This window comes from Papaver somniferum, unplaced genomic scaffold (genome assembly GCF_003573695.1).
Source record: "Papaver somniferum cultivar HN1 unplaced genomic scaffold, ASM357369v1 unplaced-scaffold_135, whole genome shotgun sequence".
In the NCBI taxonomy this organism is placed as follows: Eukaryota; Viridiplantae; Streptophyta; class Magnoliopsida; order Ranunculales; family Papaveraceae; genus Papaver; species Papaver somniferum.
The window spans coordinates 697,907-725,030 of NW_020622713.1; the positions used below are offsets into that span (position 1 = coordinate 697,907).

At 41.3% G+C, this 27,124-nt stretch overlaps 1 pseudogene; it reads right to left on the reverse strand.

The window, feature by feature from the left end:
- Positions 1–173: 173 nt before the first annotated feature.
- LOC113334260 lies at positions 174–27,124 on the reverse strand (annotated as a pseudogene).

The following is a 27,124-nucleotide window of genomic DNA, read 5'->3' on the forward strand; positions in this document are numbered from 1 at the left end:
CCTTGTGATCTCATAAAGATACTCTCCGTATGATCTCAAAAGATACTCAATTAGAGGAAAAAAATACTCTTCAAATAAATATTTGGTCGTCTAAAATAAAATTAAAGAAAAAAAAAAGTTCATTTTTCTTTTATTTAACTATAAACAATGGATTATCAAGTAGCAAACATGATTTAGAATTGTTTACCCTCGTAAGTTTTCCCAAATTCCCAATTGGAGGGAGCTACATCATCAGACTGGATCACATTATCATCACTAGTAGTAACTTGGAATGATAAACTTTTCCTACAAGTTGTTCCCCTGTTTGCCATTTTTGGCCCGAGTTTCTACTCATTGCTATCCAATTACCATCCGACCCTTTCATTGACATTCCATGAACCTCACCCACACCACCTACATTAAACATTGTCACAAGAATAAAGTATGGATTACCCGCTAATTCGAACTTAATACCGCCTCGTTTGATGCAACTTATACGACGAAACTTGAAAAAGCGGGGGTCTAACAACACCACCCAATATTTCGCTTAGCAATCTGTATGGTCTAACTCCGAAATACTTTGCTAGAGAATCAACTAGACAGTCAGACTCAGTATAGATAAAAGTATCTCAAGGAGTTAATATCTCTCTCTTGATTTGATTTTTACTCAAGCTAAAAACAATAGAGAGTCTTTATCAAATACAAGGAATAACTTGGACGGTACCAAAGACCAATCTCTAATGATCAATCAATATCAATTAACAACCAAAGGTCGGATTTCTAATTAATGATCACGAACGCACAACCTGTATTATTTCAATTATATAAAATATAATGCGGAAAAAAAATAACACAGACACCAGAAATTTTGTTAACGAGGAAACCGCAAATGCAGAGAAACCCCAGGACCTAGTCCAGATTGAATACACATTGTATTAAGCTGCTACAGACACTATCCTACTCCAATCTAACTTCAGACTGGACTATAGTTGAACCCCAATCAGTCTCCCACCGATCCAAGGTACAGTTGTACTCCTACGCCTCTGATCCCAGCAGGATACTACGCACTTGATTCCCTTAGCTGATCTCACCTACAACCAAGAGTTGCTGCAACCCAAAATCGCAGACTTGATAATAAACAAATCTGTCTCACAAAGAAAAGTATATCAAAGGATAAATTTGTCTCCCACAGATAAACCCTAGGTTTTGTTCCGTCTTAAGATATGAAAATCAAGGTGAACATGAACTAATTGATAATCCGGTCTTATATTCCAGAAGAACATCCTAGATTAATCAATCACCTCTCTACAATCCTTCTTGACTACACAGGCAGTTTGTCGAGGAATCACAAATAGTGAGACGAAGATGTTTGTGACTTCTTTATCTTGCCTATCGGAGAACTCTCACGATCTCAAGCCAATCAATAGATTATACTCGTACGATAGAAGATGCAAGATCAAATTACACAACTACGATAAAAGTAGTATCGGTCTGGATTCACAATCCCAATGAAGTCGTTAACCTGGTTTTAGAGAAGAAAACCAAAGGTTAAAGGAGAATCGACTCTACCGAGCGCACTAGTATCACACAGACGTGTGGGGATTCGTTTTGCACAATGCTAGAGGTCTTTTTATATAGCCTTCAAATCAGGGTTTTTCCTTAGTTACAAAGCAATCCATATTCACCGTTGGATGAAAACCTGATTTAGATTCAAGATAATATCTCTCAACCGTTAGATCGAAAACTTAGCTTGTCACACACACTTGGGTAGATGTTTACTGGGTTCGTGAAAACCATGCCCACACGTGTACGTGTATGTTGGTTCAACATAGTAACCCAAAAGGTTAACCATATGAGCATTTCATATTAACCTTGTTATTCTTCACCATAACTAGTTCAATTGACTCAAATGAACTAGTTAAAGAGTTGTTCAATTGCTATGAGATCTTATGTAACTACACAAGACATAATTGAAACGAAGATGATTCGATTCGATGAATCGGCTCATGAACTTTATAGCCATGGTTTGCATAAAGCATTCCTTAGTAATTTAAGTTTCATGTTTAGAGCACATATTTAGATCATAACCACTTAAGCTCACAAACAAGTTCGCGAACTTAAGACTACCGGTCTATATAGATAGGCGAGATATACTCGGCTCGAAATATCAAATGTGTATGATCCAGTCTATATAGCATACGACTTTTGTCTCATAAGAAGTAGGAGATAGGAGAGATGGACCTTTGAGTGATAGATAAGTTCAAGTCTCCACATACCTTTTTGTTGATGAAGTTCCTGATTAATGGTATTTTCAATGGTGTTGTAGCAATGAGGTTCAAACTCTCGGACTTGTGAAGATTAAATTTAAAGATTTAATAAAATTATATACAAAAATATTAACAAAGTGGGCGAGAGGTATGAGAAAACAACCAAGACACTGATTCCACTATTACACATGAATTAATGATGGTAAATAATCTCAAAACTCTAATTATCTTTTAAGTCCTTTATATCTTAACTCACTAATAATCAAGCAAATTCTCAAACATCAATTGTATCCCTTAAGCATAGATTATCTAAACAAAGCAAAACCTATCTAATTGAATCACAACTGATTAGGAAAATTACGCAAACAATTTAAAACTCTGCAAAAGCAGTGATTGAGTGAATTATAATTAAACGTTAGAGAAAATAAAATAGTTACCAATTATTCATGCATAAATAGCTTCCTCATTTCCTTGGTTGTGGGAGAATTAGCCGCTCATCATGTTGGAAAACCTCTCAAAGAATTTCATTGATGCTCAAAAATGGTTTACAAATGATGAAAATATGAGAAATACAATAAAACCGGGTTTGTAACAGTTATAAGTGTTACAAATCAGGGAACTACGACCCACAGTATGTGTCACTGATACTGTTTTTCTAAGACCCACGTTAGGCGTCGTTGTCACTGTTGGAAAACGACTGTCTTTGGCAGTCCGTTCTTCGTGTTCTTCAGAAATGCAGTAGCAGAAAATGGCAGCTCTGCAACTTTGGTGTTTACTCTGTCGTGCTCTAGAACTCTCCCCAAACTCTCCGTCTTCATTCTATGATATCCCAGCAGCCTATTTATACTCAACAGCCCCCTCGAATATCGATTTAAATACCACAAATTCTCTATTATTCGGCAGTAAATAAAAAATATTCTCTGGATATTTTTTCTTCATCCGAGCATCTGTCGCTGTCCAACCTTCCTTATTTTCCTTCTACACGCCTCTGCAGAGTCCAAACTCCATCCAAACACGAGCAGTACATGTTTCAATTTGTTGTAATCCCGTGATGGATTTTTCCGGCCACGTACTCCCTGTTTTCTTCACCACGGCAATTCCATCCAAATTGGGTCGAAACAAACACCCATAAAAGCTTTGTTAGGACATATCACAACTACCCATTAAGTTTCAACCCTTTAGTCTACCCATAACTGCTTCAAATTTCGATCGAAACTTCATCCAATTTCAGTGCTTCTTTTTCCCGCGAAATTTAATTTTCAAACGAAGAAGATGGTGTCCCCCTAACTAGCTGTAGGGTGCGAATAGCAGCTGCCTTTTGGGGTGCCCCTTAGTAATTGAGGTGCCCCTTAACCAAATCTGGGCTCCATATAGCAAGTGTCCTCCGGGGGTGTTCCGAGTGATTTTTCGAGCCAATTTTTCCAACAATATTTATTTTCCAAAAATTCCTAAAAATACACAAAACACCATAATAAGGACGAAAATGAGTACCAACAATACGAAACATTAAGGACAAATTAGACACATAAATGCGTCTATCAAATACCCCCAAACTTATTATTTGCTAGTCCTCGAGCAGAACTAATAAAAAATAAATAAAACCGAGTTAATCTCGGGAGGGTTTACCAGAGGTGTACCCACAAAACCATTACTTCTAATTGGTCACAAGTATCCAAAGAGCTATGAGGACAAACATATTCTCAACCTATCTCCAAGTAACTAGAATGCCAGAGAAATTAAAGGTGTCAGCTCTAAAGATGACTGAAGAAAAGGGGAGACACATCCGCAACACTGCTAGATAAAGAGATATCCGCTACACAGCTAGATAAACATTGTAAGATGCGTCCGCTGCTTTACAGCTGGATAAGATTAGGAGAGAGATAAAGATGAGAGGGACATCTGCTACACAGCTGGACTAATTACGTGTGATGAGTTAAACCAGTGCTAGAAAGATCTTGTGCCAGATTTAAAGCGGACTAACAAAGCAACCAAATGTATCTTTCTTCGACTCTCTCATAGTGCTCAGTAGAAACAACGTCTTCTTCGGTCTTCAACTGTTGATGATAAACTATCGAACCTCATAGAGCCTTGAAAATTAACTCTTCTCTTCGATTTCTTGCTTGAGTTATAAATTTCTACTTCCCTTTGGCCTTATTGAACAAAACGTAACGATGATTTTTTTCATTTTTTTTTGTTTTGTTTTTTTTTTGTTTTTTTTTTTTTTTTTTTTTTTTTTTTTTTTTTTTTGGAAACAAAAATTACAAGACAACAATTTACATGGCCATGAGAGAAGAACTTTCAAAACTTGGATCTTCGCAACTTGTGATGTCTTGGTATCATGGATTCTAACAACTTATATCATTTGCTCTTATAACTTCAACTTTGATTTTTGAATTATTCTTTTCTATTGTTGCTTCTAAACCTAAAATGTCTTCAACTTTCTTCATAGATTTTGATGTCGCTCCACTTGTTGATGATGATAAGTTTCTACTGAGAGAGAGTCGCAATCCAGTAACTAAGACTACATTGTGAGGTTGCTTTGTCTTTCTGGCATTTCCTGACCTACTTGCCTTTCCATCATGTATGGTTAGGTCCATCACGGTTACCCTCTAAAAGGAACAAGTTCTCTCCTGAATTTCAAGGATCTCAATGTCTTTTTCTCTAATGTCTCAAAAGGTTGTTATCCCTAGCATTCCAATTTCTATCTTTTCGGTGAGAAACAATATGTAAACTTAGCTAACCGGATACCATGTGACGCTAGAAGTTTCAAAAATGCAACTAAAAAGTTTCTCCCGTACCCCCAAACTTAAATCCAACATTGTCCTCAATGTACTAAAGATAAAATTAAAAGCATGAATAAGGAGAAACTGTTACCACTTGAAGCAAAAGAGATAAGGAAAGATATTACCGTGTCGCAAGAATATTGGGTTACCTCCCAAGAAGTGCTAAGTTTAAAGTCTTCATCCAGACATCGGAAGGAATTAGTCACCTCATAGAATCATATAGAAGTAGTCGGAATAGCTATGGGTCATCTAGATCAAAAAGTGTTACCCACTAGAAGAGGAAACTGCAACATACCAAGAAGATACCGAACATACCCTTATTTAACTTTTTGTTTAAGACAACTATCTCTAGTTGTGGCTCAGGTTCAGTATCTATAAAAGGGTCTAAATAAAATGTTTTCATAGGAAGGACTTCCTCAAAAGAAGGATTCTTAAGATCAGGTTGTAGAGTCTGGAAATACTCAAGTAGGAACTTAGAAGCACATAACAATAACCTGAACAATTGCGGATCCTTAAAATCAATTAGACTTGACTCACAAAACTGACCACAATGAAAGAGTTGGTCTTCCTTAAGCAAATGTGTCGACCCTATTCTCCTAAAGTAATTAGGTTTAGTCTCAAAACTTAATAACCGACACATCTTAAAATCAAATGTTCCCACAATTGGAAGAAAAGTATTTGGTGGGAAAACAAAGTCAATCTTGGTATCATATCCTGGGTTAACCACATCAACCAGAGGTAGGGTTTCTAACAACTGAGCTTCTCTCTGGACATCATTAGGTTCAGGAAAAAGTGTACGAAGATAATCTTGTAAGATGGTTGAGGCACAAATGTCAAGTCCTACACGAGGGAACTTTCTAAGAGTTAAAGCACACGGAGACTGATAATCACCCCCAAACTTAGAGTTTTCTGTGTCTCTAGAAAGACTAGTCACAACTTCCCTAATTTCTAGGTCATCGGATTCCTGAAAATGGTCAATTGATTCTTCTAAGTCGGGTTCATGCTCACTCACTTTTACGAGTTCATTTTATTTTTCTAAGTCTAATGTTTCTAAATTTCTAGACTCTAAAACAATATTCTCCGAATAAACTCGTTCCTCAAAACTATCATCGGCTTCGTAGACAGGAAATACTACATCATCTAAAACGGGGTATCTCTAGTCAAATACTCGTCCTTTTGAATAGGTGAATAATTATTAAAATTATTTGGATTTGAACTAGAAATAACATTATCATTGTAAATCTCAATTGGAGTAACCATTTCCTGATCACTATTCCTACATAAGTATGATTCTCCATCAACACTATCCTCATCATAATAACATGAAAAAGATAGAACCTCATCAAAACAAGTAGTGCTACCAATTCTAACCTTGTCATCTTCATTAAGTAAATAACTATCTTCATTCTCAAGGGTATTATTGGATACACTATATTGGCAATTCAAGTAATTTCGAGCAATTCTTTCGTTCGTCTCAGCTATCCGCTTGAGGTTGTCTTCTAAAGAAGGTTCACTCATTATTGTAGTTCTTTCGTCTATAATTATACTATTCATCTCATCTAACTTACGCGTCGACTCAGCTAACTTCCTGAGAGACTCTTCTAAAGGAGGAATAGGAACAGATGGATCATAAAAAGGACTACTTTTCAATAGTTTGATTGTATCCTCTAGAGACGAAGAACTAGTACTATAATCTTCTTGCTCGTAATGACTGATGCATGTGTGGATAGTAATTGGGCTCACCAGGGTATGACTCATATCCTTCCAAAGGATGGCGTTACCAACCACTATTCCCAACATGGTCATAAAAAGGATGATGTCCATATACAAATTCAGGTCGATAATCGTTGTATTGGCTTCTATCATACCAGTTCGACATTCTTAATTGCAAGGGAATTCTACACAATCACAAACAAGGCTGACTCGACCAAATCAAACCTATAAAATCTAGCAAACAACAAGCATGATGACTCCACTTAGATTGTTTCTAGACTAGCTTCTAATCCTTCGAAAGGGAATTCGTTACAATTTAAGAAAACCCCTCTGGAATCAATCCAAGTCAAAGTAAGTTTAATTGAGGCGAGGGAAGCTCAGTGGAGCTTTGATACCCAAGGCCTCACCGCTATCACAAGGTGGCGCAGTCACGCATTCAACTCACAAAAACCATCATGAACTTCGAAGTATGCTAAAAGAGTAACCAATATTTTTCGAACGACTTTCCTACTAAGCTCGTTACCCTATAGGTCTCGTTCTAGTCAAAATTTTAAGCTTAAGTTCGCGTTTGGTTTCGTTTTCCTAAAGCGGGCAAGAAGGAAACGGTGATGAAATCTGAGTCCTTATCTTAATTTGGTCAGGCCTTTCCCTTTACTAGGAAATTAAAACAACCGTATTCAAATCCTCATCATATATTCACCTTAAGGCATACAATAAACCCGCTGACAGGGGATTCGCGGGTGTTTCGAAAGCTTACCTCCCGTACCAGACGGGAGCAGAACCGCTGAAGTCGACTCGGGCCACGACTCCTATGTCATGTGCGAACCCGAGGGGCCGAGACGATATTGTAATCGTCGTCCTTCCCTACAAACAGTTTTATATTTAATGTACCCTTCCTTAGGGTTTAAAAAAAAAAATTGTCCAAGTCCAAAGTCCAAATAAAGTGCAAAAGAAAAGAAATAAAAAAAATGGAAGGTCTCTAAAAAAATAAAAAAAAATTCTCTCTTTTTTTTTTTTCTTTCGCTCTTTTCTTTTTTTTCTTTTCTTTGTTTTTTTCCTTCTCTTTTGGCTTTAAGCTTTGATTCCAAGTCTTTAGTATCCAACTTCAAACCTGTAATACAAAGACACACCCAAAGAAACGTAAAAAGAACAAATGAAATTAAAAAAAAAGGAAAGAAAAACCTAAAAATTCTACCTAAGCACAAATCCGTTTCGGCGGCGCCAAAATGATAAAGATTTTTGAATGATGTTGTAGTAATGAGGTTCAAACTCTAGGACTTGTGAAGATTAAATTTAAATATTTAATAAAATTATATACAAAAATATTAACAAAGTGGACGAGAGGTATGAGAAAACAACCAAGACACTGATTCCACTATTACACATGAATTAATGATGGTAAATAATCCAAAACTCTAATTATCTTTTAAGTCCTTTATATCTTAGCTCACTAATAATCAAGCAAATTCTCAAACATCAATTGTATCCCTTAAGCATAGATTATCTAAACAAAGCATAGCCTATCTAATTGAATCACAACTGATTAGGAAAATTACGCAAACAATTTAAAACTCTGCAAAAGCAGTGATTGAGTGAATTATAATTAAATATTAGAGAAAATAAAATAGTTACCAATTATTCACGCGTAAATAGCTTCCTCATTGCCTTGGTTGTGGGAGAATTAGCCGCTCATCATGTTGGAAAACCTCTCAAAGAATTTCATTGATGCTCAAAAATGGTTTACAAATGATGAAAATATGAGAAATACAATAAAACCGGGTTTGTAACAGTTATAAGTGTTACAAATCAGGGAACTACGACCCACAGTATGTCTCACTGATACTGTTTTTCTAAGACCCACGTTAAGCGTCGTTGTCACTGTCGGAAAACGACTGTCTTTGGCAGTCCGTTCTTCGTGTTCTTCATAAATGCAGTAGCAGAAAATGGCAGCTCTGCAACTTTGGTGTTTATTCTTTCGTGCTCTAGAACTCTCCCCAAACTCTCCGTCTCCATTCTATGATATCCCAGTAACCTATTTATACTCAACAGCCCCCTCGAATCTCGAGTTAAATACCACAAATTTTCTATTATTCGGAAGTAAATAAAAAATATTCTCCTGATATTTTTTCTTCATCCGAGCATCTGCAGCTGTCCAACCTTCCTTATTTTCCTTCTACACGCCTCTGCAGTGTCCAAACTCCATCCAAACACGAGCAGTACACGTTTCAATTTGTTGTAATCCTGTGATGGAGTTTTCCGGCAACGTACTCCCTTTTTTCTTCACCACGACAATTCCAGCCAAACTGGGTCGAAACAAACACCCATACCAGCTTTTTTAGGACATATCACAACTACCCATTAAGTTTCAGCCCTTTAGTCTACCCAGAACTGCTTCAAATTTCGATCGAAACTTCATCCAGTTTCAGTGCTTCTTTTTCCCGCCAAATTTAATTTTCAAACGAAGAAGATGGTGTCCCCCTAACCAGCTGTAGGGTGCGAATAGCAGCTGCCTTTTGGGGTGCCCCTTAGTAATTTAGGTGCCCCTTAACCAAATCTGGGCTCCGTATAGCAAGTTCCTCCGGGGGTGTTCCGAGTGATTTTTCGAGACGATTTTTCCAACAATATTTATTTTCCAAAAATACCTAAAAATACACAAAACACCATAATAAGTACGAAAACGAGTACCAACAACACGAAACATTGAGGACAAATTAGACACATAAATGCGTCTATCAGTTCCACGGATCCTTGAGTAGATCTTCGTCGTTGTATGATGAATCTCCATGAAGTCCTTGAGCTCAACTACACTTTTCTATCCTAGTCCGAGACTTAGCTATGTAGGCTAGAAATTAAGACTCATAGTTTTGATCACTAACATTGAAAAACATGCTTGAGATAGCAACGCATGCGAGGTCGACCGAGCTATGCTCTAACAATCTACCCCTTTGTCAATTTTAGTGACAAAACTATTAATACATTTGGAATACAAAAAAGATAAACTTTAGTGGCTCCTATTCCATAGTCTAATATTCAACGTTTCCTGAAATCTTCGTCCTTCCAAGTACTCCAATGATCACAAAGGTTGTAAGTTTACAATCACCGTTGTTGAAGATCCGTCGCTATAACAATGAGAGAAATCGAGATTCTCGATCATCATTATACAATGACATAGTATTATTATGTAACATCAAAGTCCAATTGCATCACGACTTTAACAATAATACTACGATGATATGTATCACTCCCCCTTAGTCAATACTCCATCTCGATTATGGAAACCACTCCCCCTTACACAATGATCCGAAAACCAGGTGTATTTGTAGTGTGAACTACATTATTTCTCCCCCTTTTTTTCAATAAAATTGGCAAAGGTAAAAGAACGGGATCATAATGAAATTTCCACAAGAGACATTTCATAGACTAAAAGAAAAATACATACCAACTTAATTTAGATGCAATCATAAAGCCGAAGCTAAATGCATTCATCAAGGAGTTTTAAGATACAAGATAACCCCTATAAATTCCACAGCCGCACACCCCGCAAGATATTACCATTAAGCACAAGTTCAAAAGAACTCTCCCCCATTTGATGTCAATCCCGAAAGAACAACAAGAGCGACCTTAATTTCGAAAGAAAAGAAGGATTTTTTAATTTGGACACCAAAAACCATAGAAATGATTTTCTATATCCAAAACTCAACCAAATTAATTACAAGTAAACCCATGATTAATTCAATTGGAATACACAACTAAATCAAACCACAAAAGTTATCAATTTAATTGAAAGTGCTCAACATAAGTAAACTTACGGAGCTACGACTAAGATAATCATACGGAGATGACTAACTTAAACGTTCACATACTCAACATAAGGAAAACCTTACGGAATATACGACTACATTAACCAATAGAACATGATTTGTATAGCCGTTCATATACTCAACACAAGAATTTGTGGAATATATGAAAACTCAACTAGACTAATTACAAGAGAACCCATAATTAATCTAATTGGAATACAAACAACCAAACTAATCACAAAAGTAATCCATTTAATTGTCAAAAGATTTTGCTCGACAAAAGAAGACTTTCAGAGCAAATAACTAAATAACCAACCAAGATGAATAATTTAGTTCATAATGCTCGACATATAGCATCTTATGGAACAACCAACAAAGCCAATAAGAATAATCGACTTAGTTGTATTGTGCTCAACATAAGACATACAATGGAGCCTTCACGGTAAAACATAACAAAATGGATCAATGAAGATCAATACCGTGGATAACATACAAGGATCTATTCTATTTTCCATCATAACAACATAATAGACTTTATCCTTGTCAAACAAAAGATTTTATCTTATTTTCCATCAAATACATGACTGCATAGGCATAACTTTTGTAAATGTCAAAAGTCCATTCGTCCTTTCATCAATACGAATACCAATTCATGAACGACTTTACTTTTGACAGAATATGGGACCTTCAAGTTCACGGACGCAAACAATACATATCCCATAATCAAATTGCAATATCACAAAATCATAAAGATCAATAATGCAATAACATCATCCTCCAAATATTTTTAGAATTTAAAACCAATAAACCTAAAAAATAAACATAAGAAGATGAAAACAAAAATAGCTATGTGTAGTCACAATCATCGCTATTGAAAGCACTAGTTATTCTTCCAACTAATCCAAAAATAAGACATACTATGCATATAAGACTTAGTTTTCCTTGATGATTTCATACCTCTGAAACGGTCCATCAAAGTAGGAGTCACTGATATCCTTGACCCTGTTGACCGTAGAGACACCATGTTCAAAAGTTAGAGCGTTGACTTTCCGATCAATAATGCGAGCATAATGACGAGCCTTTGCACAGTCAAGGATAACTTTCTTCTGATCAATATATTCTGAGTACCAAGGATTTTCGTCTGTCCATCAATAAGCTGGTTTATCTGCAATTGAAGGTTAGCCAGTTCGTTCTTAACTTCATTCTGAATACGAATCAGATCCTTGACAGATTCACCAATCCGAGTGTTATACTCTTTTCTTTCAAGCATCTTCTTCCGTATAAACTCTTGACCAAAATCACATCCTTTGATATCATCCTTAACCATAGGGTTAACTTCTTCTTTGGGAACAGATTGCATATAGTTCCTTACTAAAGAATAAAGAAACACATATAAGACTTATATATGTTCGTGAGTACCCTAGCAGGAAACCCTAAAGTTTCTTGAGGAGACACAGACGTTTGTGGGCCAGCCAAAGAACAAATGGCCCCAAAAAGGAAAACTGCATACCATGTTGCTTTTAAAGATTCTCTATCTCCAAAAGATCATAGTGACAAAAGAAAGAAGTACTAACAACAAAACAACATAAGATATACAAACTAGAGAAAAATAGCACAATACTTGAGCATCTCACAAATCCTCATTCTTGTATCTCTTAAGTTAGACACAAGAATAGACATTCTGCTATTAGGTAGCAGAGGGAGACATAGTCTCACCATAGGTTCTGAGAGAATAACAGTTATTTCCTCCAAGATATCTTAATTTAGTATTTGTTGTCCTTCCTTGGCAGATTCCAGATACGGGTGAACGTCTCACAGTCCTTCTGGGAAACACAGGTGAGGAATCTTTCTGATAACAAAGTCTAGGACCTCTAGAAATAGGTTCTAGGGGATTTTCCGAAATTGGTCTAAGTATACTAGACTTAGATATACCAGAGTTGTTCTTATAAGCACAGGACATGCTTTCATAGGTAGTACGATTTATACCACTAGAGTTTACCAATGTCCTGTAATGATTTTTAGGAGAGAGATCACTTTTATAAGATGCTTGGTTTCCTGTGAAAGGGAGTTTTACAACAGAAGCCGTTCGACTATTTACTACCTTGACAGTAGAAAGAAGCAATTTGTGAAGTTTAGAAACTTGTTTGTTTCTGGCAAAGCAATGGAAGGCATAGTGATTTCCTTTTCTACAGAAGGTACAGGTTCGTGGAGGAGAAGTAACAACAGACACTTGTTTGAATTTCATAGCCACCGGAGAAGATTGTAAGTTATAAAAACTTTTCTTGACACAATCTTCATATGGAGAAAATTTCATTCTGTACAGTAACTCATGAGAATTAGTTTGTGCAGAAGAACTTTTCATCAAGACAGAGTTTTCCTTTTCCAGGGATTTGCACTGTCTATGGGCTAGAGCAAGTGAGGTTTCAAGTTTCTCTTTCTCAACACGAAGTCTGTCTAGATCGGATGAATGCATCTTGATCAAACATTTTTCTCTAATTGAGCCTTCTTTAACCAGCTTTTCATGATCACAAATCTTTTCACGCTGTATATTGTTTTCTTGAAGAAGTTTCTCAATTTCCTTATAGAATGACCCTAGGATGTTGTAGAGTACTTGTTCACGATCAATAGACTTCTCAAATTCATCAATGAGCTGTACATGATCCTTGAGATCAACAAACTCTGTAGAATTTTTTGTAATTCTGGTGAGCTCCATTTCATCTTTAGCCATTATGTCTAATGTCTCATTGGAGGAAGAGTGCCTTACACAAGATGAGACAGTCTTCCTACCTCGGGATTCGGAAGAATCAACTAAGGAGTGATCCTTTGAGGTATTTCCGAGACACTTGACAAAGTTGACAGCTTTATGAGGCATTTTGGTATGCGTATGAGATTCTGTCCACAGGCTCAGATTGCCACAAAAACAGACTTGTTAGGTCTTAAATGTGCTTGCCTGCTCTGATACCAATTGAAAAATCGGGGGTCTAACAACACCACCCAATATTTCGCTTAGAAATCTGTATGGACTAACTCCGAAATACTTTGCTAGAGAATAAACTAGACAGACAGACTCAATCTAGATAAAAGTATCTCAAGGAGTTAATATCTCTCTCTTGATTTGATTTTTACTCAAGCTAAAAACAATAACGAGTCATTATCAAATACAAGGAATAACTTGGACGGTACCAAAGACCAATGTCCAAGGATCAATCAATATCAATCAACAACCAAAGGTTGGATTTCCAATTGATGATCACGAACGCACAACCTGTATTATTTCAATTATATAAAATATAATGCGGAAAATAAATAACACAGACACCAGAAATTTTGTTAACGGGGAAACCGCAAATGCAGAAAAACCTCGGGGCCTAGTCTATATTGAATACACACTGTATTAAGCCGCTATAGACACTAGCCTACTCTAAGCTAACTTCGGACTGGCCTATAGTTGAACCCCAAATCAGTCTCCCACCGATCCAAGGTACAGTTGTACTCCTACGCCTATGATCCCAACATGATACTGCGCACTTGATTCCCTTAGCTGATCTCACCCACAACCAAGAGTTGCTGCAACCCAAAATCGCAGACTTGATAATAAACAAATCTGTCTCACACAGAAAAGTATATCAAAGGATAAATCTGTCTCCCACAGATAAACCCTAGGTTGTGTTCCGTCTTAAGATATGAAAATCAAGGTTAACAGGAACCAATTGATAATCCGGTCTTATATTCCTGAAGAACAACCTAGATTAATCAATCACCTCTCTACAATCCTTCCTGACTACACAGGCGGTTTGTCGAGGAATCACAAACAGTGAGACGAAGATTTTTGTGACTTCTTTATCTTGCCTATCGGAGAACTCTCACGATCTCAAGCCAATCAATAGATTGTACTCGTACGATAGAAGATGCAAGATCAGATCACACAACTACGATAAAAGTAGTATCGGTCTGGCTTCACAATCCCAATGAAGTCTTTAAGTCGTTAACCTGGTTTTAGAGAAGAAAACCAAAGGTTAAAGGAGAATCGACTCTAGCGAGCGCACTAGTAACACACAGACGTGTGGGGATTAGTTTTGCACAATGCTAGATGTCTCCTTTATATAGCCTTCAAATCAGGGTTTTGCCTTAGTTACAAAGTAATCCATATTCACCGTTAGATAAAAACCTGATTTAGATTCAAGCTAATATTTCTCAACCGTTAGATCGAAAACTTAGATTATCACACACACTTGGGTAGACGTTTACTGAGCTCGTGAAAACCATGCCCAAACGTGTACATGTATGTTGGTTCAACATAGTAACCCAAAAGGTTAACCATATGAGCATTTCATATTAACCTTGTTCTTTTTCACCATAACTAGTTCAATTGACTAAAATGAACTAGTTAAAGAGTTGTTCAATTGCTATGAGATCTTATGTAACTACACAAGACACAATTGAAACAAAGATGATTCGATTCGATTGAATCGTATGAACTTTAGCCACGGTTTGCATAAAGCATTCCTTAGTAATTTAAGTTTCATGTTCAGAGCACATCTTTAGATCATAACTGCACTTAAGGTCACAAAAAAGTTCGCGGACTTAAGACAACCGGCAGAGTTTTCCAAACTCAGCAGAAAATCTCGGCAAAGAGACTTTCGCCAGTTCGAGGACTATCTAGGTTCGCGGACTGAGTTTGCGGACAACACGCAAACGAGTTTTTGGAAAATCTCAGCAGAAATTCTCGGTACGAGATCTTCCGTCAGTTCGCGGACTGAGTTCGCGGACTGGGTTCGTGGGTTGGCAAAGCCAATTCCTCCAGTTTCTCTCAATCAACAAAGTTCCAAAACTTCGGATTAAGGAATTCATGGTAATGTAATTGTTGATGGTGGTTTTTAGACAAGGGGTTAAAATCGTAAAACCATACGCATAGCATGACGTCACCGGTGACGCTAAACACATTTATTAGAACATTTAATGCACTTATGTAAAAAATTACCAGGGTATCTTTTTCAAATGCTAAACTAGGGTTTTGACACAAAAAACCCTAAGCCGCACAATCGATGCGCATCATGGCAACTATGCCAAAACCAAAGCCGCACAATCGCTGCGCATCATGGCAACTATGCCAAAACCAAAGCCGCAAAATCGTTGCGCATCATGGAAAATATGCCAAAAACAAAGCCGCACAATCGTTGCGCATCATGCCAACTATGCCAAAACCAAAGCCGCACAATCGCTGCACATCATGGAAACTATGCCAAAACCAAAGCCGCACAATCGCTGCGCATCATGGCAACTATGCCAAAACCAAAGCCGCACAATCGCTGCGCATCATGGAAATTATGCCAAAACCAAAGCCGCACAATCGTTGCGCATCATGGCAACCATGCCAAAACCAAGCCGCACAATCATTGCGCTTCAGGGCAACCGTGCCAAATTAGAGCTGCACAATCATTGCGCTTCACGACAACCGTGCCAAATTCGAGCTGCACAATCATTGCGCCACACGCGCCATTGGTACATGCCAAGCGACGTTTGCGACCTAGCATGCCAAGCCGTGCAAACCTAGGGCCAAGCCGCCACATGTTCCATTGGCACATGCCAAGCGACGCTTGCGACATAGCATGCCAAGCCGTGCAAACCTAGGGCCAAGCCGCCACACGCGCCATTGGCACATGCCAAGCGACGCTTTCGACCTAGCATGCCAAGCCGTGCAAACCTGGGGCCAATCCGCCACACGCGTCATTGGCACATGCCAAGCGACGCTTGCGACCTAGCATGCCAAGCCGTGCAAACCTGGGGCCAAGCCGCACCACGCGCCATTGGCACATGCCAAGCGACACTTGAGACCTAGCATGCCAAGCCGTGCAAACCTAGGGCCAAGCCTCCACACGCGCCATTGGCACATGCCAAGCGACACTTGCGACCTAGCATGCCAAGCCGTGCAAACCTAGGCCAAGCCGCCACACGTGCCATTGGCACATGCAAGCGACCTAGCATGCCAACGTGCAAACCTAGGGCCAAGCCGCCAACGCGCCATTGGCACATGCCAAGCGACACTTGCGACCTAGCATGCCAAGCCGTGCAAACCTAGGGCCAAGCCGCCACACGCGCCATTGGCACATGCCAAGCGACGCTTGCGACCTAGCATGCCAAGCCGTGCAAACCTAGGTCCAAGCCGCCAAACGCACCATTGGCACATGCCAAGCGACGCTTGCGACCTAGCATGCCAAGCCGTGCAAACCTAGGGCCAAGCCGCCACACGTGCCATTGGCACATGCCAAGTGACGCTTGCGACCTAGCATGCCAAGCCGTGCAAACCTAGGGCCAAGCCGCCACACGCGCCATTGGCACATGCCAAGCGACACTTGAGACCTAGCATGCCAACACGTGCAAACCTAGGGCCAAGCCGCCACACGCGCCATTGGCACATGCCAAGCGACGCTTGCGACCTAGCATGCCAAGCCGTGCAAACCTAGGGCCAATCCGCCACACGCGCCATTGGCACATGCCAAGCGACGCTTGTGACCTAGCATTCCAAGCCGTGCAAACCTAGAGCCAAGCCGCCACGCGCGCCATTGGCACATGCCAACTGACCCTTGCAACCTATCATGCCAAGCCGTGCATACCTAGGGCCAAAGCCGCTACGCGCGCCATTGGAACATGCCATACAACACTTGCATTTTGGCATTACCACTTGCACCCGATGTGCAACCCATATCCAAGGCATTCCGCACAAGCCGTAGGCACATGCCGTGCAACCCTTGCACTTTGGCATGTCGCGCCTACATCAAATTCCACGATTTCTCTTAAGATGCAAAATCTCGACCGTCGAAGGTCGCCACTAAGTCGGCACATCTCTCAAGCTCAACTTATCAAACACCAGCGACATGCTACACATTTTCCATGAAAACACTCGAGACATCAATACATGTCACAAACTGGGGGATGCTCTTTAGGGTTTTGGTTTGGCGGTTTACAACGTGCGGCATACACAAATGCCCGTTTCAAGACAGTGTATTAAGAATAAAACGGTTAGTAAATGCAGGAAGTAATGGTGAAATGCTCTTTCTTTATGAAACATTAATTCCATCAATACCATGCGTTACCACCCATTTAACTCATCTGTTTCTTTTTCTTACGAGGCCAGAGTACGTATCACTTAGACTTGTATAAATAGGTCTTACCTATTTCCACCAAGACAACAAGTTTTTGGTGAGGAGAAATACAATACTCAGAAAGGCAACTTTGCTAGCTTTCCCAAAAGCTTTCACCTTCTGATACAAGTCAAGTACTACTCTTCCAGAACTGTTCTGGTCTCAACACTCTCTTCGCTTCCCTCCCTAAACCATCCCTTCTCCTCCTCTTTGTGACCGAAGCAAATCCGGAACGGTCATTTCTTGGTTTAGGCCGGAGTTGTACAGATTGATCTCTCGAATCTAAAGTACTCCCGTGCAGTACATTTGTTTAGGGTTTAGATTTGTTTCTCACTCACCTACCGAAATTACAAAAATCGGCAGAAACGATTTTCACCCATAAACTATTGGGGACCACAGTGGGAGATCTTTCGGTTACAATGTCAGTTTTCAATCCTCGATCTCGTACTTCGATTCAGACAACAGGATGGCAGAAGCGAGCGATCTATTCAGGGATCCACAACTCGACTACCAGACAACCTGGTTACCAGTCGCAAACCGCAAGAGACGGCTGGGGACTTCACAGAAATCGAAAGCAAACGATCCAGTCATCAAGTGACTCAAAACGACTGGGACTTTCCACAATCACGGCATTGCTTCCCACAAAACTCGATCTTACACACAGATGATCCCTTTTTCATTAGGAGATCCGGGAAACCGAGTAAGTCTTGCCTAGATAGAATATAAGGTTTACAATTTCAAGTTTTCACGGGAATGATAAAACCAATAGCCATGTTATGTTTCATCCCATGTCATCTACCAACACGCGACGTTCAAGATTCCATATCTTCCCTAGGATGTTCGTATCGCTTACAATCATAACCAAAAATGACATCATCCTAAAACGTTCATCCTGAATAACAACCCAAAACCCTCATATGCAACACTTGTCTACCAAATCAGAAATCCAAAAAATCAAAACCATAAGCCATGTGTTTCATTTGCCTTTCAAACAAAAAAAAAAACACAGAAGAATTTTAGAAGACAGAAGTGCATCCAAAGGAAGCCATTCAACAGTGTTTTGCTCTTCTCGAAGAAGACGACCTTCGTCATTTGGAGGACCGCCTGTTTCATATCCAACTCTTTGGACAACATTCCAATCTCCACCTCTTGTTGTTAGACCACATCCGCAGAAGGACCTTCGGTCACCTTGGCCTGCAACCTTGGATATCAGATCAACCCTAACACCCAGTCTTCGTGGAATCAGTTGCATGCCCATGTGTACCTACTTTGCATCATAATGATTACCAGTCACTATTCATGAGGTACCTGACGCTACCACGGTAATATTTTCGAAGAGAAGAACAATATTTCTTTAAGGGAGGCATACCTATGGCTAGGGTCTGCACCAACACAAGAAACGCTGGAGTACATACTTGGAATGAGCTGGCCCACTTTATTTATACAGCGCCCACGCCGGAACCAGCGCCCACGCCAATCCAGAGTCGTTCCAAGCCAGCGCCTTGACAAGCCAGCGTCCATGCCAAGCCAGCGCTCGTTACAGCAAGATCCAGCGCTAACAACTTGCATCTTTCCAACGCCGGCATCTTGCATCTTTCCAGCGCCGGCAGCTTGCATCTTTTCCAGCGCGCTGACAGCTTGCGTCCTTCCAGCGTCACACTTGCACTTTCAGCTTGCATCTTTACAGCAGCTTGCATCTTCCCAGCGCTAGCAGCTTGCATCCTTCAAGCGTTACACTTGAACGCCCCATAGGGAATCAGCAATCCGACTTCATCACACGTAAAGATCAGGAACGACTTCTCCAAAATCGAAGCAAAAAAAAATCAGCAAACCCCCTGAGTTCACGAAGACTCTCTTCCTGTCAAGAGACGCATGATTTCTGGGGACTTCGCCCACAAAACTGTGCAGTCCATGATGAAACATTTATAGGAAATTCTATGTTTCCCCAAGGCACAACGTCAAGACATGTTTGCAGCCCTCAACCGCACCGCATCAGGAAAGCAGCCTTTTCCAACCAGAGAAATCGTTCCCAAATCCCAACCTCTCCTAGAGAGCACGATTGAGAGATGGAACTGAGGACTCCTAACCACTATCCGCTTGAAGGGCGTCCAGCCTTACAATACACTGGTTGATGTAGCCTCTCCAGCGGCTCCGCTTCAATGTTCACTTCAGCAGCCGCTCCGCTTTAACATTCGCTCCAACAGCCGCTCCGCTTCGGCGTTCTCTCTATAAGCTGCTCTAGGATCCGAAGACGAAACTCCAGTGTTTTTACTCCATAAGTTTCAACATCCTCTCCAAGAGCCGAGGATGATTCAACGCCGCTTCTTCCTGCAAAGGGTCGTACCACCACGCTCCCCATGTCAAGGAACATGGTCACGGCTAGCCAATCTTCACAGTTTGCTCACTTACGCATCCATTCAATCCTTTTACTTCCACGGAAGCCCATACAATCCCAGCCAACCTACTTTGTTACCACGAAAATGTAGTCTCTTCTGATTACATCTCCTACTAAGAACTGTTGTCGCTCATTCGTTGATACCAGCCAGAGCTTCACCACAACAGCAATTACTACAAAGATGGAAACACGTAAACCATACTTGGGACTGAGGATATACACGGAATCCCTTCACTGTCAAATCTCAGAATACACGGTCAACCAAAAAGTCGTACCCACAACAAGGTCATCTACTCTTCAAGGGTGCAGCGCAAGAATATCATCACCTCTCTGTCTAAAAGATGCCTTCGACACTTTACGAGGCCGCGGAGGATCCCAAGCCTGCAGTATCCAGAATATTTCATCATGTAATTTCTGAGCATCCCAGTGTCACATCCAGAAGAGTACGATAGGCTTATATCAAATCCCGTGGATAGGGATTCAAGGCGATGTAATGAAAGTAGGTTACGCATGGGGACTACCAGCATGATATGCTTTCACTCCCCTCAACCAGGTTATTACTGATTTCAACATCATCACTGTCGAGGTTTTACGAGCCGCAGGAATTTCTCAACATGAAGTCGTACATGGGCACCGAAGACTCCAAAAAGCACGTCAGAAGGTTACATTCACATATCCCATCTATGCCATCATATCAAACCGAAGTATAACTGGGGACTTCTCGCCGCGTCCCATTCCGTACGATAGTCCAAGATTCAGAAGATCGTTAGAAGGATATAAATTGGAACAAAGTCCCAGGAGACTTAACAGCAGCGCATCGGCAATGGAACGTCTCCCTATTTCATCCAGGGGCGCCAGAAGTTTTCGACCATGCAAGCATTCACAACATATCATCATCACGATCAGAGGGTCCACTGAACAACCTAAGGTCGAGGATGGACCGACGATGCAACCACAATCTCCAAGATTATCCCTGACGTGATCATTTTCGAGCATATATTTCATCCATCCGTCCCAAGAATACAGCGGAGTTTTGGTAAATTTTGGAATCCACTGGAGAGACACTGCAGGCGAAAACACGGATCCAAACGAACAACAGAAAAGCAGAAGAGGTTCGATACCTCTTTTCATGCGGACAATGTTTTTAGAGCTTGAACAGAATGAAGATTCCTTCTTACTTCATGAACGGGAATAGGTGACTGGCGCGCGACTAAGCCACCCCGGGCCCGCAACATCCCTCCCAACTTCTTCTTGATTTTTCACTGTCAGGCCGTTTTCACCTCCCAAGCGAGCTCGAAACCTAAATATCCCAATGTTGGGAGATAGAGAATTCTGTTTCGTGCCCGATAAAGGGGCGGACCATCAAAATCCGAGTCCGTACGCGGATTCTGCAGCGATTCTAGTAAAGGGCGCTAATTAGGGTTTTGGCGTGTCAAACCCTAAACCGCAAGCGCTTTCCTTCCAAAGCGCTTCCCTTACCAGCGCCATGCCTTTCCAAGCGCTTTACAGACGGCCCACACCCACTCCAAGCTCCTTGATGCTGACAAGTCCCTCTCACACCAAGTCTATGCTAGCAGCTCCGCCTCGCGTTCCAAAGCCTGGCCCCGAAGACACCTAGTCGTACTGGGATTTGTGCAAAGCTACCAGATGCAAGGATTGCGAATTCTAATTACGTCTCGAAAAAGGTCAGGCACGTTTCCTTAGCCCTCTTTCACGACTTACTGCCTCAGTTATATCCTCGTCTGTCACCATCTTATGCTTACCTCGCAACAAAGCCCCTGTTCCAAGCTAAGCAGGGGACTTAATGTTGATGGTGGTTTTTAGACAAGGGGTAAAATCGTAAAACCTTACGCATAGCATGACATCACCGATGACGCTAAACACATTTATTAGAACATTTGATGCACTTATGTAAAAAATTACCAGGGTATCTTTTTTCAAATGCTAAACTAGGGTTTCGACACACCAAACCCTAAGCCGCACAATCGATGCGCATCATGGCAACTATGTCAAAATCAAAGCCGCACAATCGATGTGCATCCTGGAAACTATGCGAAAACCAAAGCCGCACAATGGCTGCGCATCATGGCAACTATGCCAAAACTAAAGCCGCACAATCGATGCGCATCACGACAACTATGCCAAAACCAAAGCCGCACAATCGCTGTGCATCATGGCAACTATGCCAAAACCAAAGACGCAAAATTGTTGTGCATCATGGAAACCATGCCAAAACCAAGCCGCACAATCATTGCGCTTCACTGCAACCGTGCCAAATTCGAGCTGCACAATCATTGTGCTTCACGGCAACCGTGCCAAATTCGAGTTGCACAATAATTGCTCCACACGCGCCATTTGCACATGCCAAGCGACGCTTGCGACCTATCATGCCAAGTCGTGCAAACCTAGGGCCAAGCCGCCACACGTGCCATTGGCGCATGCCAAGCGACGCTTGCGACCTAGCATGACAAGTCCTGCAAACCTAGGGCCAAGCCGCCACACGCGCCATTGGCACATGCCAAGCGACGATTGCGACCTAGCATGCCAAGCCGTGCAAACCTAAGGCCAAGCCTCCACACTCGCCATTGGCACATGCCAAGAGACGCTTGCGACCTAGCATGCCAAGCCGTGCAAACCTAGGGCCAAGCCGCCACACGCGCCATTGGCACATGTAAAGCGACGCTTGCGACCTAGCATGTAAAGCCGTGCAAACCTAAGGCCAAGCCACAACACGCGCCATTGGCACATGCCAAGCGACGCTTGCGACCTAGCATACCAAGTCGTGAAAACCTAGGACCAAGCCGCCACACGCTCCATTGGCACATGACAAGCGACCCTTGCAACCTAGCATGCCAAGCCGTGCAAACCTAGGGCCAAAGCTGCTACGCGCGCCATTGGCACATGTCATGCAACACTTGCGGTTTGGCATTACCACTTGTACCCGATGTGCAACATACAACCAAGGCATTCGGCATAAGCCATTGGCACATGTCGTGCAACCCTTTCACTTTGGCATGCCGCGCCTACATCAAAGGCCGCGATTTTTCTTAAGATGCAAAATATCGACCGTCGAAGGTCGCCACTGAGCCGACACGAAAACACTCGAGACATCAATACATGTCACAAACTGGGGGATGCTCTTTAGGGTTTTGGTTTGGCAGTTTACAGCGTGCGGCATACACAAATGCCCGTTTCAGGATAGTGTATTAAGAATAAAACGATTAGTAAATGCAGGAAGTAATGGTGAAATGCTCTTTCATTATGGAACATCAATTCCATCAAATTCCACTAATACCATGCGTTTCCACCTCTTCCCATTTAACTCATCCATTTCTTTTTCTTACGAGGCCAGAGTACGTATCACTTAGACTTGTATAAATAGGTCTTACCTATTTCCACCAAGACTACAAGTTTTTGGTGATGATAAATACAATACACAGAAAGGAAACTTTGCTAGCTTTCCCAAAAGATTTCACCTTCTGATACAAGTCAAGTACTACTCTTCCAGAACTGTTCTAGTCTCAACAATCTCTTCGCTTCCCTCCCTAAACCAGCCCTTCTCCTCCTCTTTGTGACCGAAGCAAATCCGGAACGCCATTTCTTGGTTTAGGCCGGAGTTGTACAGATTGATCTCTCGAATCTAAAGTACTCCCGTGCAGTACATTTGTTTAGGGTTTAGATTTGTTTCTCACTGACCTACCGAAATTACAAAAATCGGTAGAAACGATTTTCACCCATAAACAGTAATCTAAACTCTCATTCCAATCATTGAGACATTCTCAGAGGACGTTATATAGCCGTTATTCACAGACCGTTTCACGTCAGAGCAATTCTCAAAGTAATTGAAACTTTTCATGACTTTCGTCACTAGGTGAAGATAAAATTGATCAAAGCGAAACGATTTACCAACACACGATTTCGAGATATAGATAGGAGAGATATACTCGGCTCAAAATATCAAATGTGTATAATATAGTCTATACAGCAACGACTTTTGTCTCATAAGAAGATGGAGATAGAAGAGATAGACTTTTGAGTGATAGATAAGTTCAAGTCTCCACATACCTTTTTGTTGATGAAGTTCCAAGGTTCCTTGAGTAGATCTTCGTCGTTGTATAATGAATCGCCATGAAGTCCTTGAGCTCAACTACACTTTTCTATCCTGGTCCGAGACTTAGCTATGTGTGCTAGAAATCAAGACTCATAGTTTTGATCACTAATGCGAGGTCGGCCGAGCTATGCTCTAACAAAACTGAACTAGAACAATTCCAGTTTGGTATTAAACAATTTTCAAGAACATGGGTTGGCTTAAATCAAAATGTTTATTAGGAGGGATGCACCATCCTTCACCACCAGGAGGGAAAAAAATTGTGGCAGTGACTTGAACTGAAACATCAGGATGGCACCATTTGGAATCGACACACCTGACTTCATAACATGCAACGCAAGTTAAGCCGTCGTTGAATAAAGCGGTACTGAGGGCTGTCGTTTCTACGCCATAACCTTGTTGCGTTAGGTCACCATAACCTAGCATGCCAAGCCATGCAAACCTAGGGCCAAGCCTCCACACGCGCCATTGGCACATGCCAAGCGACGCTTGCGACCTAGCATGCCAAGTCGTGCAAACCTAGGGCCAAGCCGCCACACGCGCCATTGGCACATGCCAAGCCGTGCAAACCTAGGGCCAAGCCACCACACGTGCCATTAGCACATGCCAAGCGACGCTTGCGACCTAGCATGCCAAGCCGTGCAAACCTAGGGCCAAGCCGCCACACGCGCCATTGGCACATGCCAAGCGACGCTTGCGACCTAGCATGCCAAAGCCGTGCAAACCTAGGGCCAAGCCGTCACACGCACTATTGGCACATGCCAAGCGACGCTTGCGACCTAGCATGCCAAGCCGTGCAAACCTAGGGCCAAGCCACCACACGCGCCATTGGCACATGCCAAGCGACGCTTGCGACCTAGCATGCCAAGTCGTGCAAACCTAGGGCCAATCCGCCACATGCGCCATTGGCACATGCCAAGTGACCCTTGCAACCTAGCATGCCAAGCCGTGCAAACCTAGGGCTAAAGCCGCTATGCGCGCCATTGGCACATGCCATGCAACACTTGCATTTTGGCATTACCACTTGCACCCGATGTGCAACCTACATCCAAGGAATTCCGCACAAGCCATTGACACATGTCGTGAAACCCTTGCACTTTGGCACGCCGCGCCTACATTAAAGGCCACGATTTCTCTTAAGATGCAAAATCTCGACCGTCGAAGTTCGCCACTGATTCGGCACATCTCTCAAGCTCAACTTATCAAAAACCAGCGACATGCTACACGCTTTCCACGAAAACACTCGAGACATGAATACATGTCACCAACTGGGGGATGCTCTTTAGGGTTTTGGTTTGGCAGTTTACAGCGTGCGGCATACAAAAATGCCCGTTTCAAGACAGTGTATTAAGAATAAAACGATTAGTAAATGCACGAAATAATGGTGAAACGCTCTTTCATTATGGAACATCAATTCCATCAAATTCCATCAATACCAGGCGTTACCACCTCTTCCCATTTAACTCATCCGTTTCTTTTTCTTACGAGTCCAGAGTACGTTTCACTTAGACTTGTATAAATAGGTCTTACCTATTTCCACCAAGACAACAAGTTTTTGGTGAGGAGAAAAACAATACTCAGAAAGGCAACTTTGCTAGCTTTCCCAAAAGCTTTCACCTTCTGATACAAGTCAAGTACTGCTCTTCCAGAACTGTTCTGGTCTCAACACTCTCTTCGCTTCCCTCCCTAAACCAGCCCTTCTCCTCCTCTTTGTGACCGAAGCAAATCCGGAACGACCATTTCTTGGTTTAGGCCGGAGTTGTACAGATTGATCTCTCGAATCTAAAGTACTCCCGTGCAGTACATTTGTTTAGGGTTTAGATTTGTTTTCACTCACCTACCGAAATTACCAAAATCGGCAGAAACGATTTTCACCCATAAATAGTAATCTAAACTCTCATTCCAATCATTGAGACATTCTCAGAGGACGTTATATAGCCGTTATTCACATACCGTTTCACGTCAGAGCAATTCTCAAAGTAATTGAAACTTTTCATGACTTTCGTCATTAGGTGAAGATAAACTTGATCAAAGCGAAATGCTTTACCAACACACGATTTCGAGATATAGATAGGCGAGATATACTCGGCTCGAAATATCAAATGTGTATGATCCAATCTATATAGCATACGACTTTTGTCTCATAAGAAGTAGGAGATAGAAGAGATAGACTTTTGAGTGATAGATAAGTTCAAGTCTCCACATACCTTTTTGTTGATGAAGTTCCACGGTTCTTTGAGTATATCTTCGTCGTTGTCGTTGAATCGCCATGAATTCCTTGAGCTTTACTACACTTTTCCTATCCTAGTCTGAGACTTAGCTATTAGGCTAGAAATCAAGACTCATAGTTTTGATCACTAACATTGACAAACATGCTTGAGATAGCAACGCATGCGAGGTCGGCCGAGCTATGCTCTAACAAAACTGAACTAGAACAATTCCAGATTGGTATTCAACAATTTTTAAGAACATGGGTTGGCTTAAATCAAAATGTTTATTAGGAGGGATGCACCATCCTTCACCACCAGGAGGGAAAATATTTGTGGCAGTGACTTGAACTGAAACATCAGGATGGCACCATTTGGAATCGGCACACCTGACTTCATAACATGCACCGCAAGTTAAGCCGTCGTTGAATAAAACGGTACTGAGGGTTGTCGTTTCTACGCCATAACCTTGTTGCGTTAGGTCACCATAGCCATAAGCTCCCCTGAAGTGGCAGAAAATAAAAATAAAATAAAATAATTGTTAGTTCAGGAAACATGCATCCATCTTAAATTTATTTTCGCAATGCGAAATCTGCAACGAGAGAGATGATTCTTTTGATAATGAAATCAACAAAACAAAAATATATGAAAACAAGCTCACCCGTAGTTCCACCACCCTGCGCATCACCGTAAAATGTAGCATGTGCTGCCTCCCATTCACCATCACCAT